Here is a 17,703-nt window from a genome sequence, read left to right as displayed (position 1 = left end):
CTGGAATAGCCACCTATTTTATTCAGATTTGCCCAGTTTTACATACACTCATTTATGTTTTGGAGTGTGTATGTATGTATGTGTGTGTGTGTATTTACTGCTATAAAATTGGGAATTTTCTTTTGCATATGCTTTTTTTCTGGGGAAGAGTTCTTAGCTTTCATCAGATTCTCTTCAATATCAGAGATGCAGAAGGGGGTTGAATTCTCAGCTCTGGGGTTTCTCTAAGACCACACCCAAATCTCTAGCTTTCTATTCCAACAGCCATGCTTAATTAGCACTTACCACATGGCAGACATAGGAATGCATGTGGGGAAGAGGTGCAGGGAAAGCAGGATAAACCCAAAGGTGCATAAAACACAGTCCACTGAGCTTATGCCCCAGCAAGGGAAGACAGATAATCCCACAGGTAAGCAAAGCTTTTATTAAACATGTACAGAAGAGGAATGGCCTTATTGCTTGGGGCCACCTGGGAAGTATTTTCACAAAACCTGAAGCTTGAGCTACATCTAGAAAGAGAATCCAGAATTCTTCAGCCAAGAAGAGATGTTAAAATCATTCCGTCTTAAATCATATCTATTCTAGATGTTTTGAAGAGAACGTAGGAAACCATGCCCACATTTGTTTATTCTACGATGTTAAGGTGTCAAATTCTTTAATTCCCATGTGTTGATGTTGAGGCCAAGGGATTTTTTCCCCCTGAGTCTATTTTCCACTGTCTTGTCCAATTTGGATACTAGATCCTGCCTGCTTAGCTTGAGAAAGGCATTTTATCTCTGGAGTCTTGATCACATCAGAGCTTATATTTAAAGCATGAGTGATAAGAAGAGACCGCAGCCAAGTTCCTGGCTCTGTCCCATCCCTCGGTGCACCTGGAGCGCCCTCCTTCTCCCCACACCAATGCTACAGTGGTTGGTGGCAGTCAGAGTTGGCCAGAACCATGAGTAAAACAACTCTGCCCTCCAATCGATTCTCCAGTCACTGGGATCTACTTCCCACAAAAGCTCATCAGAAACCCTCAGGGGCTCACCCATGTCTGCCTTCCCCATGTCAGATGGTTGGCTGCCTTATATGGGCTCTGGGTCAGACACCCCTTGGGGTCTTTTCCTCTGTGGATTGCAGGTTCCATATCAGGTTATTCAGTTTCCAGTACTATTCTCAGGGAGATCATTCTTAGTGGAGTCATCACTGCATCAGGTAAACCAAGACCCTACTCTTGGGCCTACCCTTTGAAGAACCCCCTACAAGCCCAATTCAAGGCACCACTTCTTACGACCCCTGTGTCTTCATGCTAGTTATTTAATGCTCTAAACTTCAGTATCTTCATCTCTAAGATGGGGATTATAATAGTACCATCCACACAGGGCTATTTTAAGCTCTAAATAAACCCATGTAAAGTTCTTAGCACATAACAAGTACTCTATCTACATTAGCTATTATTATTAACATAATGTTTATAATAAAATTCTTTTTGATTGAGAAAGAATTGGTGACCACTGTAGAAAATTTGTAAACTGACAAGTTTAAGGAAGAAACAAACATAACATCCAGGGATGAGTGCTGTAATCATTTTGATGTGTAGTCTTCCCAGCTTGTGTTGTGTGCTCATATATATACTTATGGGAAATTAAAGATTGGGTTCATATTAAAAATGTCTGTTCTGAAACCTGTTTATTTCAACTGATATAACAAGTATTTTATCATATACTTAAACACTCTTAGGACATAGTATTTTTAAAAGACTATCTAGTTTTCAAGCATATTGAAGTAACCCAGTTTATGTAACTAATCCCTTAGCTTGGTACTTAGATTGTTCCTTATTTATAAATATCATCATAAATGTCCTTGTACATACATTTTTGTGTGCATCTCTGTTTATTTCGTAAGAGAAATGCTTAGAAGTGGAATGACAGTGCCAAAGGCTATATACCTTTAGTTTTGTTTTGTTTTTAATGTTGGGTATACAGAATTGGATTAACCATAATCGTTGGTTCATCACACACTCTCATAGTTGATACTTGATGGCCTGATTTTATTAATTTAGGTGGTAAATTCAGTAACTTTAATGATGTAATTGGTACACATAAATCCACAAACCAAAACAAAATGTAGGACCTCAGTAATAAGCAATATTTAACCATAATGCCTTCCACCCCATCTCCTGGTGCTCCTCAACCTAGAGAACCACCCTGAATCTTCATTTCCTTGCTTTTCTTTTTATATATATTTTTAATACATATATATGTATATATTTTAATCCTTACTGGGGGATATTTTTTCCATTGCTTTTCAGAGTGTGGAAGGGAGAGAGAGAGAGAAACATCAATGTGAGAGAGACACACCAATTGGTTGCCTCCCACATGTGGCCAGGGCTGGAGATCGAGCCTGCAACCAAGGTACATGCACTTGGCCGAAATCGAACCCAGGACCCTTCAGTCTGTGGGCTGTCGCTCTAACCACTGAGTCAAACCGGCTAGGGCTAAATATGTTTTTATTGATTTCACAGAGAGGAAGGGAGAAGGGGAGAGAGATAGAAACACCAATCATGAGAGTCATTGATCCCACACTCCCCCTACTGGGATCAAGCCCACAACCCGGGTATGTGCCCTGACCAGGAATCGAGCTGTGACCTCTTGTTCATAGGTCAACACTCAACCACTGAGCCATGCCAGCTGGGGTTTTTTATAAGTTTTTACTCTATTTTACATAATCCTAAAGAGTAATTTTTAAAATTGTTCTTAGCTATATAAAAAGGGTATCATACTATATGTAATATTTCAGGATTTTTCCCCCCACTTAATGTTACTTTGCTAAAATTCATCCATATCATTCATTGCATTTCACTGTAGTTCACTTTGGCTGATGTAAAATATCCCAATGTGTGATTATGCCACAGTTTATCATCCCTGCTCCCCTGATGAGCAGGGAAAGTGTGCTGTTTCTAGAATTTAGCTCTTGTTCCCACTGCTGCTGTGAGCATTACTGCAAATGTCCTCTGTTGTGCAGGAGTTTGTCTAGGAGACCAGTTTGCACTCCCACCAGCGGAGGTAAGATCCTCTGGACTCACATCCTCTGGCACACCATGGATCTGTGCTGTCAAGTTGCTCTCCCTGTGGTTGGATCAGCCTACCTGCCTTCAGCAAAGGCTGAGAATGGCAATTTCCCCAAACCCTTTCCAACCCTAAGGGTCATTGAAAATGTCTGACCATTTGATAGGAAAACATGATGTCTCATGGTTGTTTAACTTTGTGGCAAGGTACTGACTCCTCTAAAAGCTGATAGAGAAGGGATTGGGCTCAGAGAATTGTTCCTAGTCTGATAACTTCGGTGACATTTCCCCAGTGGCTCAGTTGCTTTCCCATGTCCTAAAAGAGGTGACATAGTTGGAAGGAGGGGGTGAGGGGGCCAGGGTGGGAAACAAGCCCAGCTCGCCACAGTGGAGGCTTGTGTCCTGGTCCCAGCCCCTGCCAGTGTCAGATCACTCCCCGATGAGGCAGGCATTATCTCCCTCCCGCCCCCACTCTCGGAAAGCCAGCATAATGCTGCCCTTTGTTATTTGAATTGATAAATTTAAACCTCTTTCCCTCCTCTGCAGTAAAAGAACTTTCTATTTTGGGTTTAGTGACATAGCCAAAGCCAAGCAGAGAGCAGCAGGCTGCAGCGTGAGTTAATAGTTTTTCTTCAAGGGAGAGAACCCACAGGCAAACAGAAGGACTTTCCAAAATACATTCTCTGCATAGCAACATGAAGCCTATTTGCTGGCTTTCTGCTGACAGATATATTTCAAGGTTCAAAATTGAACACTAACCTTCAGAGGAAGCTGATGGATTAATTCTGAACAACCAGGCTTCTAAATTCAAATCAGTTCTCCAGGAATTTACAGATGCCTCACTGTGTACCTAGCGCTGGACTAGGGATTGTCAGGGAGGAAAATTCTGTCCTCAGAGGGAATCCTAGCCTCCAGAAAGTATCCTGACTTGAGGAGTACCCGAAACATTTGCCCAAGAATATACTTTCCTTTGCTCCTCTGTTTCTCTGCCTGAAATCCCCACATTGACCTAGAGTCCTGGGTTTCAAGAAGCCTCCAGGTGTACATAGAGGTTGTGTTTATAAGAGGAGCAATCTGTTAAAACCATTGGCACCTGTTAACACATAACCACATCCTGGAAGACTGGGATGGGGGAAAGCCAGCAACCCCCCCTCTTTTTTTATTCTTTTATTTTTTAATTTTTTGTGTTAATCTTCACCTGAGGATATTTTTTCCATTGATTTTTAGAGAGAGTGGAAGGGAGGGAGAGGGGAGAGAGAGAAACATCAATGTGAGAGAGACACATCAATTGGTTGCCTCCTGCACTCGCCCCGACTAGGCCAGGGAATGAACCTGCAACCCAGGTACTTGCCCTTGACCAGAATCAAACCCGAGACCCTTCAGTGGGTGGGCTGATGCTACCACTGAGGCACACCGGCCAGGGCCCCTCACTCTCTTTTTTATCAAACTTTTTCTTATAGTAAGTTTCAAATATGCACAAAAGGTAAAGATAATATAATAAACCTCCATTACCCATCACCTGGCTTCAGCAATTATCAACATATGGCCATCTTATTTCATCTGTACCCCATCCCTCCCTCTACTTTAAAACAAATTTAAACAAATCACAGATATTTCCATATTTAATACTTCCGTATGTATCCAAGAAACAAGGATTCTTTTTCAAGACACTAATTCCTTAATATCATGAAGTGATTTTCCCAAATGTCTTTCTGCAATAGTTTAATCTATAATAGCCAAACAATGTCATTTGTATTTGTTGATTTATCTCTTCTATCCTTTTCAGTTTATAACTTTAAAAAAATTTAATTTAGAGCAATTTCTCCCCCCTTTTTTATTGCTCTACTTTTTGGTGGCGTTAAAGAGAATGGATCTTTTAGTTACTATCGCTGTGTAACATACCACCCCAAACTCAATGGCATGAAACAACCACCAGTTTGTTGTGCTCATGCATTCTCTGTGTCAGGAATTCAGAAAGGGCACAGCGGAGATGGCTTCTCTTTGCTCCGTGCTGTCTGGGGCCTTAGCTGGGAAGATTCAGAATCTGGTGATGACTTCATATCTGGGAGCTAGAAGCATCAAAAGCTTGTTTATTCACGTATTCGGTGTGTCTAAGCCTAGGACGCTAAAAAACTAGGACTGGTGACCAGAGCCCCTACACATGGCCTCTCATGTGGCATGGCCTGCTCACAGCTTGGCGGTCTCGGGACTCAGACTTTTTACATGGCAGCTTAGGGCTCCAAATGCAAGTGTACCAGCCTACAAAGTGGCTGCTGTATCACTTTCTGTGACCTAACCTCAGAAATTACAGTGTCACTTTGGTTGCAAGGAGTCACAAGCTCACCCAGACTCAAAGAGAATGGACCCAGACTCCACCTTTACAGGGCCAAGGGCAAAGTTCCAGAAGAGCATGTGGGATGGGAGACGGTGCTGCTCCCCTTGGCGAATGGGGAATCACGTCTGCCTTCCCCACACTGACCAGGAAAGATCTGCAAGCAGTGCATACCAGGAAGAGAGAAAGGGGCAAGTCTGTTCACAGGGCCACGTCCTGGAGTCGTGTAGATTGTGCCCTGAACAACCAAGAGGTACGTGGGGCTGAAACCTGGCTCTACTTGCCACACCTGTGCCTGACTGTAGGAAGAAGAGGCACCTTTTCTTTTCTTTTTTTTAAAATATATCTTTATTGATTTCAGAGAGAGGAAGGGAGAGGGAGAGAGATAGAACCATCAATGATGAGAGAGTCATTGATCGGCTGCAGCCCGCAACCCGGGCATGTGCCCTGACCGGGAATCGAACCCTGATCGCCTGGATCCTAGGTCGATGCTTTAACCACTGAGCCACACCCGGCCGGGCAAGAGACACCTTTTCTAATACACATAAGGCACCATATAGGGAGGAGGTGTCCCCGAATGGATGGTAAAGAAAAGGTCACTCAGTGTAACTTCCATGTACTGGGTACCTATTGAACTCATGCTATGTTTGTTTATATATTTCTTTATTGGATTTAAAAGTATCTTTCTTCTGAGAGGCTCAAAGCTCATTAAAAATTTTCAAGGAGTTATTGTGTCGCCAGATGACTAATCAAGAAGAAATGGGCCCAAATTAAGGCAAGGGAGATTTCAATTGACACCTGATGAAGTATTCGACAAAAGAGGAAACACAGGCTGGACTAGGCCATGGGCAAGAGGACAGGAACTTCATCTCATTCCAGAGCCCTTCAAGGAACAGACAGAGCAGGAGATGTTACACAGTCAAGACTGCCTGCAAGCAGGGGAAGACCAAGGTCCCTTTTAGATCTCTGGCAAGCTGATTTTTTTTTTATTCTTAACAACTGAACAAGAACCTATTCCTAGAGAAAAAAAGGAGGGCTGAGAGCCTGTCTAGGAGTCCAAGAGCTCAAATTACCTGCTATGTCTACCCCCCTAAGCTCTATGAGCCTGGTTCATTTTAACTTTTAGGGGGCCAAGGAAGGGGAATCTTAAACGTTAAAGCCCATTGAGTGGAAGAAACTTTCAAATAATCAAATAAATCTTGCCTGTTGTGTCAAAGTCGTATTTGTCAATTGTCCATGCAGAACTACTAGAAAAATTCCTCCTAAAGAAAACTTCCTGAAGATATTGACCAAGTGCCAGAGAAGATAGGAATCACTGTTGTTCCCTGTGAGCTCATCATAGCTGAGCCCAGCTCCCAGCAGCGCCCCAGCCTTTCTCAGCTGAGCGAGTTCCCGCGTTGCCTCAGCCAACAGTGAAGGGATCCTAGCCCGCATACCAGGCTCCTTAAACAGTGCTGAATCGGCTTCGCTTCCTCCTGTATTTCCTAACGAAGAGTGTAGTTCCAGTTTCAGTGTGGAGGCCAGAAAGGGCTGCCGACGTCACCACTTCCCCATAGCAGTTCGCTCAGTCATCTTAGCAGGTTGCTTAAGAGGTAAGTCACCCTCCCCTAACTTCCTTTTGAAAGCCCAAACTAGAGATTAGAGTTCTTAAATGAGGCACTCAACCTATCCCTTAGTTCCTATCAGATGACATTTTTCCAAACCTCCAACATACATCTGTACAGGACTTGGGTGGAGGTGGGGAGTTGGCCAGTACTACTGAGACCTGACTCCCAGTATGAGCCCTGCTGCATCCAGGGCCTTTGGATAACCTTTAAAATGATGCTGCTGGGCCAGTGTGGTTCAGTGGTTGAGGGTTGACCTATGACCCAGGAGGTCACGGTTTGATTCCTGGTCAGGACACATGCCCGGGTTGTGGGCTCGATCCCCAGTGGGGGGTGTGCAAGAGGCAGCTGATCAATGACTTCAGTCATTGATATTTCTCTCTCTCTCCCTCTCCATTCCTCTCTCTGAAATCAATTTTTTTAAAAAATTTTTAAATGATGCTATGACTTTCTCAGCAATAACATTTTCTAGAACACTATGGGAAAAGAGGCAAAGGGGCAGCAGTTGCTACAGAAGATTCTGGCCTCAAGTTCACCTGCTCGGAAGAATTAGAGCAGTGTTGCAGCCACACCAGTAAGACATACCCACCTGGGAGAGGTCCACGGTCCGCACCACTTAGGCATGAAGTTTGAAACAACCACCGGGTCCCTGGGGACCATGGTTGCCATTCTCATTGCCATTTCCCTCCTTTCCCCTCCTCTCTGCCCTGAGACTAGATTATTTCTGTTTTATGGGAAGAAAAAGTATGATATATTCATTCCTCGTAGCTTCAGGGAGAATCGCTGTTGGTGACTGAATTGAACTCAGATGTTTCTGACACATAAACCAACATTTAGATAATCACCACCCCTTGCAAGCCTTTTCAAAAATACTGGTTTACACTGTGAGATCTCTTATCTTTAACATTTTATTTGATTGCTCTTGAGAAATCATAGTACTCTGGGACATTAAGTGAGGGGCTGGTTACCTGGAAAGTCCTGCCATGATGAGATTACCAACTTAATCGAAGAGACGAGCTGGAGGTGAAAAAGCTCTAGGGATACAAATGAAAGTCAGAGGCAAATGCCTAGGACATGAGTCACTGCTCTACAGAGTCAGTGTAGGCTTGGAGACAGGTGATGGACTGGATAGTGAACTACGCATCAAGAAGAGAAAATCCTGAAGGGGAAGCCATTAAGAAGTACAAATTACCGGTTACAAAAATAGTCACAGGAATGTAAAGTACAGCATAGGGAGTATAGTCGATAATATTGTAGTAATTATATATGGTTTCAGGTGGGTACTAGATTTATTGAAGGGGAGTCGCTTTGTAACTTGTATAAATGTCTAATCACTATGTTGTACACCTGAAATTAATATAATATTGCATGTCAACTGTAATTGAAGAAAAGAATTAAAATAAGAGAAATGACTGGGCATGTACATTTTTCTAAAAATAATTCATCAGTATTTCTCCTTTTTTGCTACAATACTCAACCCAAAATCTAAACATTGCTAATTCTGCCCTCTACCTAGAGTGATTATTTTAAAATTATGTATAATTTCAAACATACACAAAAGGAGGCCTTCCTTAAAGCTAATAATCATGCACTAGTTTATATAGTGAGGAGTCTAATGATCACCCTGCACACATTGCCCAGCTGCAATCCTCAACTCATGGCCTTTATTATTTTATCTGCACTCCCAGCAACTTCCCCCATTCTGTGCTATATTGAAGCATATTGTAAGCATCATAGAATTCATCTACAAATATTCAAAATGTATCTCTAAAAGATAAAACTCATTTTTAACACAACCATTCCCACACTTGAGATTAATAATTTCATAATATCCATGTAATCATGTTTTAGGCAGCAAGTGAAACATATTGACCAGCGGGGAGACAGAAAATACTGCCATTCCCACCGGCTCTGTGGCTAAACATGGCATGTCCGGCTTTGCTGACAAGACCTCAGAAAGTGCATAATAAGATCTCACAGTCAACCTAATTTTTATTATTTGTTTATTCTGCACTTCACAATGGGAAACCATGGGATGCAATCCCCCTAAGAAGGAAAATTAGAGAGCCTGCCTCTTTATGAGCAATTCCCTTAGGACAGTGGAGGCTCCATGTAATTAGCCAATGTCATGATGTCATGTCACACGTTGCCTCAGAGCTACACACGCAGCTCAGGAATGTGAGCGAGCAGCGTGGGCAAGGGAATTACTTGTAGACCCAGAGCACTGTGCAGAAGCAGCAGTCTATGAGAGTTTTCCAATGTCTGATTCTTTTGGTTCGTTTCTTTGGAAATATTTTAGAAATTTATTGGACATGTAATAACATTTAGTGGCATTCATAAGGGTTAGAAGAGGAAGTAGAGTCATGTTAAAAGGGTTTTGTTCTAAGAATATATATATACATATATTTTTTCAGTCAATCTATTACAAAGGAATATATTGACTGACAAATGTTCCTTTAAGGATATTACATAAACATAGGTTGGTTTATGCATTTCCCAAAGACTTGTGTGTAAAAAATTCTCTAAACCTAATCCTATTTTTAAAGCTTTCAAACAGAGCATGTTTTGCAAAGCTAATAATTAGTCCCTATTATGTGCTTTTGTGAGTCTCAACTTTTGAACATGTTTTTTGTCTCTTTTTCCCCCTAAAATGAAACAATCCCAACTAGGCTCACAGGAGGAAATCCCATGTTCTTGAGCCTATGCGTGCCTTTCACTCCTGCCCCGCTACTGCAATAGCCTTCTACGGGATTTGTGGGTTTTTTAAAATATGTTTTTACTGATTTCAGAGAAAGGAAGGGAGAGGGATAGAGAGAGAGAAACATCGGTGAGAGAGAAACATCGTCAATGGGCTGCCTCCTGCACGCCCCCTCGAGGGATTGAGCCTGCGACCTGGGCATGCGCCCTGACCGGGAATCAAACCGTCAGCTCCTGGTTCATGGGCTGACGCTCAACTCCTGAGCCACACCAGCTGGGCCATCTATGGTTTTTATGCCTCTTCTCTTGTCTCTTCCATTGAGCTGTCTTCCTAAAGTACATACGTAGTCCTTCCACATCACTAATAGGCATTTGATGCTTCCATTACCTTCCAAAACCCCCCTATTCCTTAGTACAGTGGTACCTCATTTTTCGAATGTCTCTGCTGACGAACATTTCAGTTTACAGCACCGTAAACCCGCACGTCAATGTTTCAGATTTCGAACACGCCTCGGAAGTCGAACATGCCCCATGGCTTCCACTGAGGGCAGGATCCTGAGGCCCAGCTGGCGGCTGTCGGTCCCTCGGTTTTGGAACGTTTCAGAACCCGAACAGTGCTCCAGAAGTGATCACATTAGAAAGCCGAGGCACCGCTGGATAACAGCCCGGGTTTCTGAGGTCTGCCCTGTCTTACCGGAACCACCTTATTTCCCACTGCTCTGCACTCTCCACATGCTCTATTCTGCCGCCATCAGCTAGTAAATGTTTTTAGAACATGGTTCATGTTTTTCTAAACACTGACCCACTGACTTCACTTCCTAGAATGAAAGTATAGCATACCCTTCATGTCATACTGGATCGAATCCTGGTTCTGTCACCTACCAGCTACGTGACTTTGATAAAATCACTTAATCTGCCTGAGCCACAAATGTGAGGATGCTGTTGGATTAAGCATGTCAAAGGCTTAGAAGCCTTTTTAGTTCCCCCAGCTGAAAGTCTTATCTCCCTCCTCTGGGATCCCACAGATCATTCATACCTCTTCTCAGCATTGATTACTTTCTGCCTTGTATTACTATTATTATTTAGATATGCATCTCTGTTCCACTTTACTAAATCCCTGCACATACTAAACGCCCTGGGGAATGAAAGTGAAGAAAACCTGGTTCTTTGCCATACAAATGCTCACACCCTCGTTAGCAAACAGACATTGGCAACTCAAAAACAATTCAGTGATGTTTGTTGAATAAAGCTGTGGCTCATTATCAATATTATGATATTGTTTCCCTGAGGGTCTCTTTTACAGAAGAATCTCCAGGTATGAGCTAGAGTTTAACCTAGGGACCGTTTCCCCTACTACTAAATAGAATTTACCTCTTGAAAGCAAATATAGTGACATACAATTGAACACAGCTGAGTTTAGGAGAAAAATCAAGGAGAAAGTAATAACGGTGATATTGTCAGATTCGAGTGATATGATCAGACTATGACATCCTCTGCTCCCAAAGCTTTTGCCAAAATAAATACAGTGTTGGACCTAAAATATGGCACAAGGCTAAAGCACTTCTAAGCCTGCTTTTCCTGATGTGCATTCTTGGTGTATTTGTGATTCAAGGGCAGAGTGGATGGTGAAGGCCGCATTGTCCATGCTGCCTCCTCTCACCCTGCCTACAGATAGTCAAGAGCATGAGGTCAGTGGCTACCACTGGGTTTCAGCTGCAGGAAGCTGGCAGCTGTAACTGCTCAATTCCTAACTCTGTCTTGTACTAAATGATACTATAAGTCAATGCCAGGTTGTCAGGGTCAACAAGACTTCAAGTGAGACTGCTCAGGATCCTGCCTCACCCAAATACCAGAAGATAACACCTGCAACACCTACTACAACAGGAAACAATGCAACTGGACAGCATATTTTGACCGTGTGAACTGGATACGTGTCATCGAAATGGCTCCTAATGAAATAATTCCTCTGGGCTGCCAAAGAACAGGACTGGCACATACAAGAATCCACCAGGGAGTGCATCAATACGTGGAACAACACATCTCTCTCTCACTCTCTCTCTCTCCCCCCTTCCTCTCTCTCTCTAAAATTCAATTCAAAAAACATCTTACCCTTTCTTTATAAAATAATTATTAAAAAAATAAAAATATTCAAATTTTCATATAAATACCACCATGCCAACAATAAAATCAATACTTTCATGGACGTAGTGGAGGGACCCAGACTGCAATAGCCCAAATGATGGATAAGAGTCCAAATATAAGACGGGTGGGCTACGGAGAAGTTGTAAGTACAGCAAGTACAAAATTAAAATGCGTGAAATACGAGGGCTGCTTGTTCTATTAAAACTACCTTTGCATCGCGCCTTACGAGTTACAACCTACTCCCACGTACATTATCTCATTGGGCCATCACCTCACTTTTTCATCTCACCCCACACCCTTCTTCAGTTTCAGGGGAGAACAAGGAAGGTAAGGTGACAAAAATCAGTATTTGCTTAGCATGAATTACTAGTAAACAAAGAAGTATTATCTATATCGTACTCAGTGTAAGACATACTGAGCAACTGCATAGCCATCTAATGGGGTGTTAAGAAGAAAGATTTGTTACAGGAGTTCTTTCCACGGGTCTATGAAAGGGACAAAAAACAACATTATCACAGAGTTAAATGACTGTCAGTGATGTACAAACCAGGCATCTGTGGACACGGCTGCTGGATTCCACGGGCCACCTGAGGAAGGCTCGCGTCTCAGCTCAACGACAGAGCAGGCAGGCTGCCCTTGCTGAGTGAGATCCCCACACATGGTCAACAGAACTTCACTCAATGAATGCCTCGCACAGAATAGCCCATCAGCGATTTAACAAAAATTAAAACAGAAGCTCGATTCAAGCAGAATGTAAAATATGAGAAATATAGATATTTGACCACTGATTAGATAATTGGTGATACTACGAAACTGTTAATAGCCATTATAAAGGCTCATAGTTATGTCTTTATAAAAAGAGGCCTTAGCTTTTAAAAATACATATTGAAATATTTAGGGAAGAATTATATGATGTCTGGGATTTACTCCAAAATACTATGGAGGGGAAAAACCAGCGGGGGGGAATAGATAAAACAAAATTGACCATCTATTGATAATTGTCAAATCTGGGTGATGAGTACATGAGGGATCATTATAATACTCTGTCTACTCTTGTATATATTCGAAATAATTTTTTTTGAGCATTGGAAACAAATTAAAACTGGATACAAAGAATCCTGCCATATCAACACGGACAAACTTAAAAAATAAGGTTGGGGAACAAAAAGTTGCAGAAGGCTATGTCCATAGATGAAATTAGGAAGACAAGCATGAGAACGACAGATACAAATTGCAGAAGCGTGTGTGGTTATCGGGAATGCAGGGAGAGGAATGAACTGGGGAGGGTTACACAAGGGGCTTCAACTATTTCTGTAAAGTTTTACATAAGGTCGTGGACACATTGGTATTATTATATTATTCTCTATAAATTTTTGTATTTCTGAACTATTTCATGATAAAAATATACATAAAAATTAAAATTAAAAATGAAACAGAAAAAAGTGGGTAATCATCTGTGGGGATGTTCTGGAAGAGTCCTGCTCTTCTTGGATTGACTTCCAAGAACAATACCCATCCCCACCCAACCCTCAGCTTGTAAGAATTGCTTTTTATGTTAAAATATTTTTATGAAAAAATATAATTAGCATACTTAAATAATAATAATAAAACAAAATCCCTTGAACCCAAGTGACTCAAGAAACCGAACATGACTAGTACCACTGAAGGGCCAGGCCCACTCACTCTGATCACATCCCCAGCAGACAGAGCTGCTATCCTGAATTTTGGCCTTGCTTTATAATCTAATCATATAGTGTGTATTCTAAGGTATAGTTTTGCATATTTTTAAAATAAAGATGAAAGTAGATGTTAATGAATTTTATTTATTGATTATTTTTAGAGAGAGGAAGGGGGGAGAAAGAGAGAAACATGGATTTGTTGTTCCACTTATTGATGCAGTCACTGGTTGATTCTTGCATGTGCCCTAACTGGGGATCAAACCCACAACCCTGGGGTATCGGGATGGCTCTCTAACCAACTGAGCTACCTGACTAGGGCTAGTTTTGCATATTTTTAACTTATACATGTAGAATCATACTGTGACTTGCTTTTTTTTGGTAAAATATGTTTGTGAGATTTATGATGCATGTAGTTGCAGTTCACTCATTTTTACTCTGTGTTAAATATATTGCTATTTATTTATCCAGTCTGTTGTTGATGGACTTTTGGATTGTTTCCAGTTTTTGTTATAACAAACAACAGTGCTGGAAATATCCTTATACTTATCTCCTGAGGTCCATGTGCAAGACTTTCTCTTGGTTAAACACCAAGGAGAGGAACAGTTGTGCACAGAGTGTGCCCATCTACAACTTTACCAGATAATGCCAGGCTTCCCAAAGTGCTTGTCCCAATGTACACTCTTACCAACAAGAGATCCCATCACTCCATATCTTCACAACACTTAGTGTTGACAATTAGTTTTTGCCAACTGGGTGAGAGTGAGAACTGGAATCTGAGGTTTTAATTTCTATTTCCTTGCTTATTAATGAGCTGAGGCTCTTGTTATTTTATTGGCCATTCATCTTTCTGCTTTTGTGAAATATCTGATTCTGTACTTTGTTCACTTGGGGGGGGATATGTTGTCTTTTTAAATTGATTTTTTAAAGGAATTTACTATATATTCTAAATATAATGATGTTATGTTAAAATGTTATGTTAAAATAATGTTATAATAAAGTTATGTAAGTTCCCAGTTGTGACTTGCTTTTTTGCTCTTTTAGAAAGGTATTCTGTAATGAAAAGTAGTCCTAATTTTTAATATAGGTAAATTTGTTTATAATTTGCTGTTTTCTTTTGCTTTTTGTTAGTATAAGGCAAGAATCCAATTCATTTTTTTAAAAATATGGATTACCAATTGTCCTAGTCCTATTTATTTACTAGTCTAGCCTCTCTCCACTGATCGTCAATGCCACTGCTGCCGTATATTGTTTCTCTACATTATGGGTTTATTTTTAGGCTTTTAATCAGTTCCAGTGGTCTATTTTCTACCCTTACACCAATCCAGTGGTGTCTTAATTACAAATTTATAATGAGTCTTGATAGGCAAGCTTTTCTACTTTGTTCTTATTTTTCAACGTCTTGGCTATTCTTAGCCTTTGCTGTTCCATATGAATTTTACAAAGAAGTTGTCAAGGTCTATTTAAAAAGAAAAAAGCACAAACAAACCCTGTTGTGATTTTATTGAAATTTCTCGTGAAGAGCTGACATCTTTATATTTAACGCCTGTTGAAAAGAGGCAGTTGTAGGAATCCTTGCTGATTTTTAAAGGCATTCTTTAATACATGTGGGTTTTTTGCAGATTCACTTTTTCAGATTTAGAAAATTCCCTCCACTCCTAGTTTAAAAGAGCTTTCTTTCCACCTTTTATCAAAATAGATATTGAATTATGTCACATACTTTTTTTCTGCAGAAACTAAAATAAGCGTGATCCACCCCCCTTTAATCTGTTAGAGTTTAAAGGTTTCCTAATCAACCTTGTATTCTGGGATAAGCCCAACTTAATTGTTATTTATTATCATTTTTATATTGTGTAGAATTTGCTTACTAATACTTTGTTTAGGATTTTTGCAGCTGTTTGTGAGATTGGGCTGTTATTTTCCTTGTCTTACTGACCTTGCCTGGCTTTGGTTTCAAGGCTATTCCATGCATTCATTCATTGAACAAAGTTTTTAAATTCCCCCTATGCACAAGGTATTATTTCTAGGCACATGGACATAGCATGAGCCAAGGAGAAAAATATCCCTGTCCCGGTGGTGATTATAGTCTAGCCTCATAAAGTGAATTGAGGCATGTTCCCCTTCTTCTATTCTCTGGAGGAGCTGTATGACTTAGGAATTCCCTCTTCCTTAAATGTTTGAAAGAACATATTTGCTAAACTCTTTGGTGTTTTAACAATTGATTCTTTTTCTTCATTGGTTATAGGGTCGTTCTGATTTTCTATCTATTTTTGAGTCAGTTTAAACCAATATTTTGTAGGAATTTTTCCATCTCATTAAAATTTTCAAATGTATTGGCCTGCGGCGGCTGGCAATGTCCTGTTTCCTTTTTAATCTCTGCAGCCTCTGTACTCATGGCCCCTTCCCGTTGGTTCACCTGTTTAGTTGTCCCTTCCTTGTTGTTCCTGATCAGTTTCACGAGCTCGTCGATTTTACTAGTCTTATTAAAAATCAGTTTGTGGCTTTGTTCTCTATTGTATTATCTCAATGTTTTCCTTTCATTAATTTGTTCTTATAGTTGTTATTTCCTTCCTTCTATTTTGGTTTTGTTCTGCTCTTAAAAATTCTTCAGTTGGTGTTTAGTTCATTAAATTTCAGCCTTCCTCTTCTGACAGAAACATTTAAAGTTACGCATTTCCTTCTAACTATCACAAGCCTTTTTTTAACTTTTATAAAAATTATAACACATATACAAAAATGCACAAATTACAAGAGTTCAATGAATTATCACAAAATGAACAGAACGTACGTAACCCCCAGGAAGCGGGTCAAGAAGCAGGACATCGCTAGGATGCCCGAAGCCCTCCTCATGCCCCTTCTAGTTGCCACCTCCTGTTTTTCCCAGAGGCAACCATGGCACCATGGATTCGTTTTACCTGTTTTTGAACTTTATGAAAACAATAATATAGTATGTATTCTTCTGTGTTTGGCTTCGTTTGTTCAATATTGTATTTGTGATATACATCTGAGTTATTGCATGTGGGTAATTTGCATGTGGGTGTAATTTGTTCTTTTTTACTGCTGCATAATATTTCTTTATATGAATGCACCAGAATTCATTTATCCATTCTACTTAATGCACATTTGCATGGTTTCCAGTTTGCAGCTATTGCAAATAATGCTGATATGAACACTGTATTCTCTTATTTTAAAATACTTATTTAAATTGTAGAAAAGTTACAGGAATAGTACAAAAACATGTTTTTCCTGAACCATTTGAGACTAAGTTGTTGGTATGATGCCCCCAAGTAACTTAGAATTTATATGTAATTTCTACAAACGATGGTATTTTCTTACTTAACCCAATACAATAATAAAAAACATTAATATGTTACTACCATCTAATCCATAGGACTCATTCAAGTTCTCCCAATTGTCCCAGTGCGTTTTTCACAGCAAAACACTCCAGTCCAGGATCACATGTGTTAGTTAGCTTTCCACTCTCTTTCAACATGGAATAGTCCTTCAGTCTTTCCTTGACTTGCATGGCCTATACTGTTCTGAATATTACAGACCAGTTGTTTTGTACAGTGCCCCCAATTTTAGCTGTTCTAATATTTCCTCATATTTAGATTCAGGTCATGTGTTTTTGGCAGGAATACTGGAGAAATAATGTTCTTCTCATTGCATCCTGTCAGGTGGTAAATTATATCAATTTGTCCCATTAATGAGAATGTTCACTTTGATCAATTTACTAAGCTGTTTTCTAACAGGTTTCACCTCTATAAAATTACTCTTTTCCCTTTGGAATCAGTGTCCTGTAGGGAGATATTTTTGACATCCTGAAGACATCCTGGTCAGTTTTTGCATCCATCAGTGATTCTTGCCTGCAGTAATTATTAGTGCACTGACAAAAGATGATTTCCTTTTTCCGTAATTCCTTCTATTTATTAAATGGAATTCTGCTGAAAGGAAGACCTCTGTCTTCTCCCCCATTTACTTTTTTTCAATTATCCATTTATATGTGTATAGACTTATAGATACTCATTTTTAAAAATATGTTTTTATTGATTTGAGGGGGGGAGAGAGAGAGAGAAGTTGATGTGAGAGAGAAACGTTGATCAACTGCCTCCTGCACGAGGGGATGGAGCCCAAAACCCTGGCATATGCCCTGATGGGGAATCAAACTGGTGACCTTTTGGTGCACAAGACAATGCTCAACCA

Source organism: Miniopterus schreibersii, assembly GCF_964146895.1.
Source record: "Miniopterus schreibersii genome assembly, chromosome: 4".
Classification (NCBI taxonomy): domain Eukaryota; kingdom Metazoa; phylum Chordata; class Mammalia; order Chiroptera; family Miniopteridae; genus Miniopterus; species Miniopterus schreibersii.
This window is presented reverse-complemented; position numbering follows the sequence as displayed.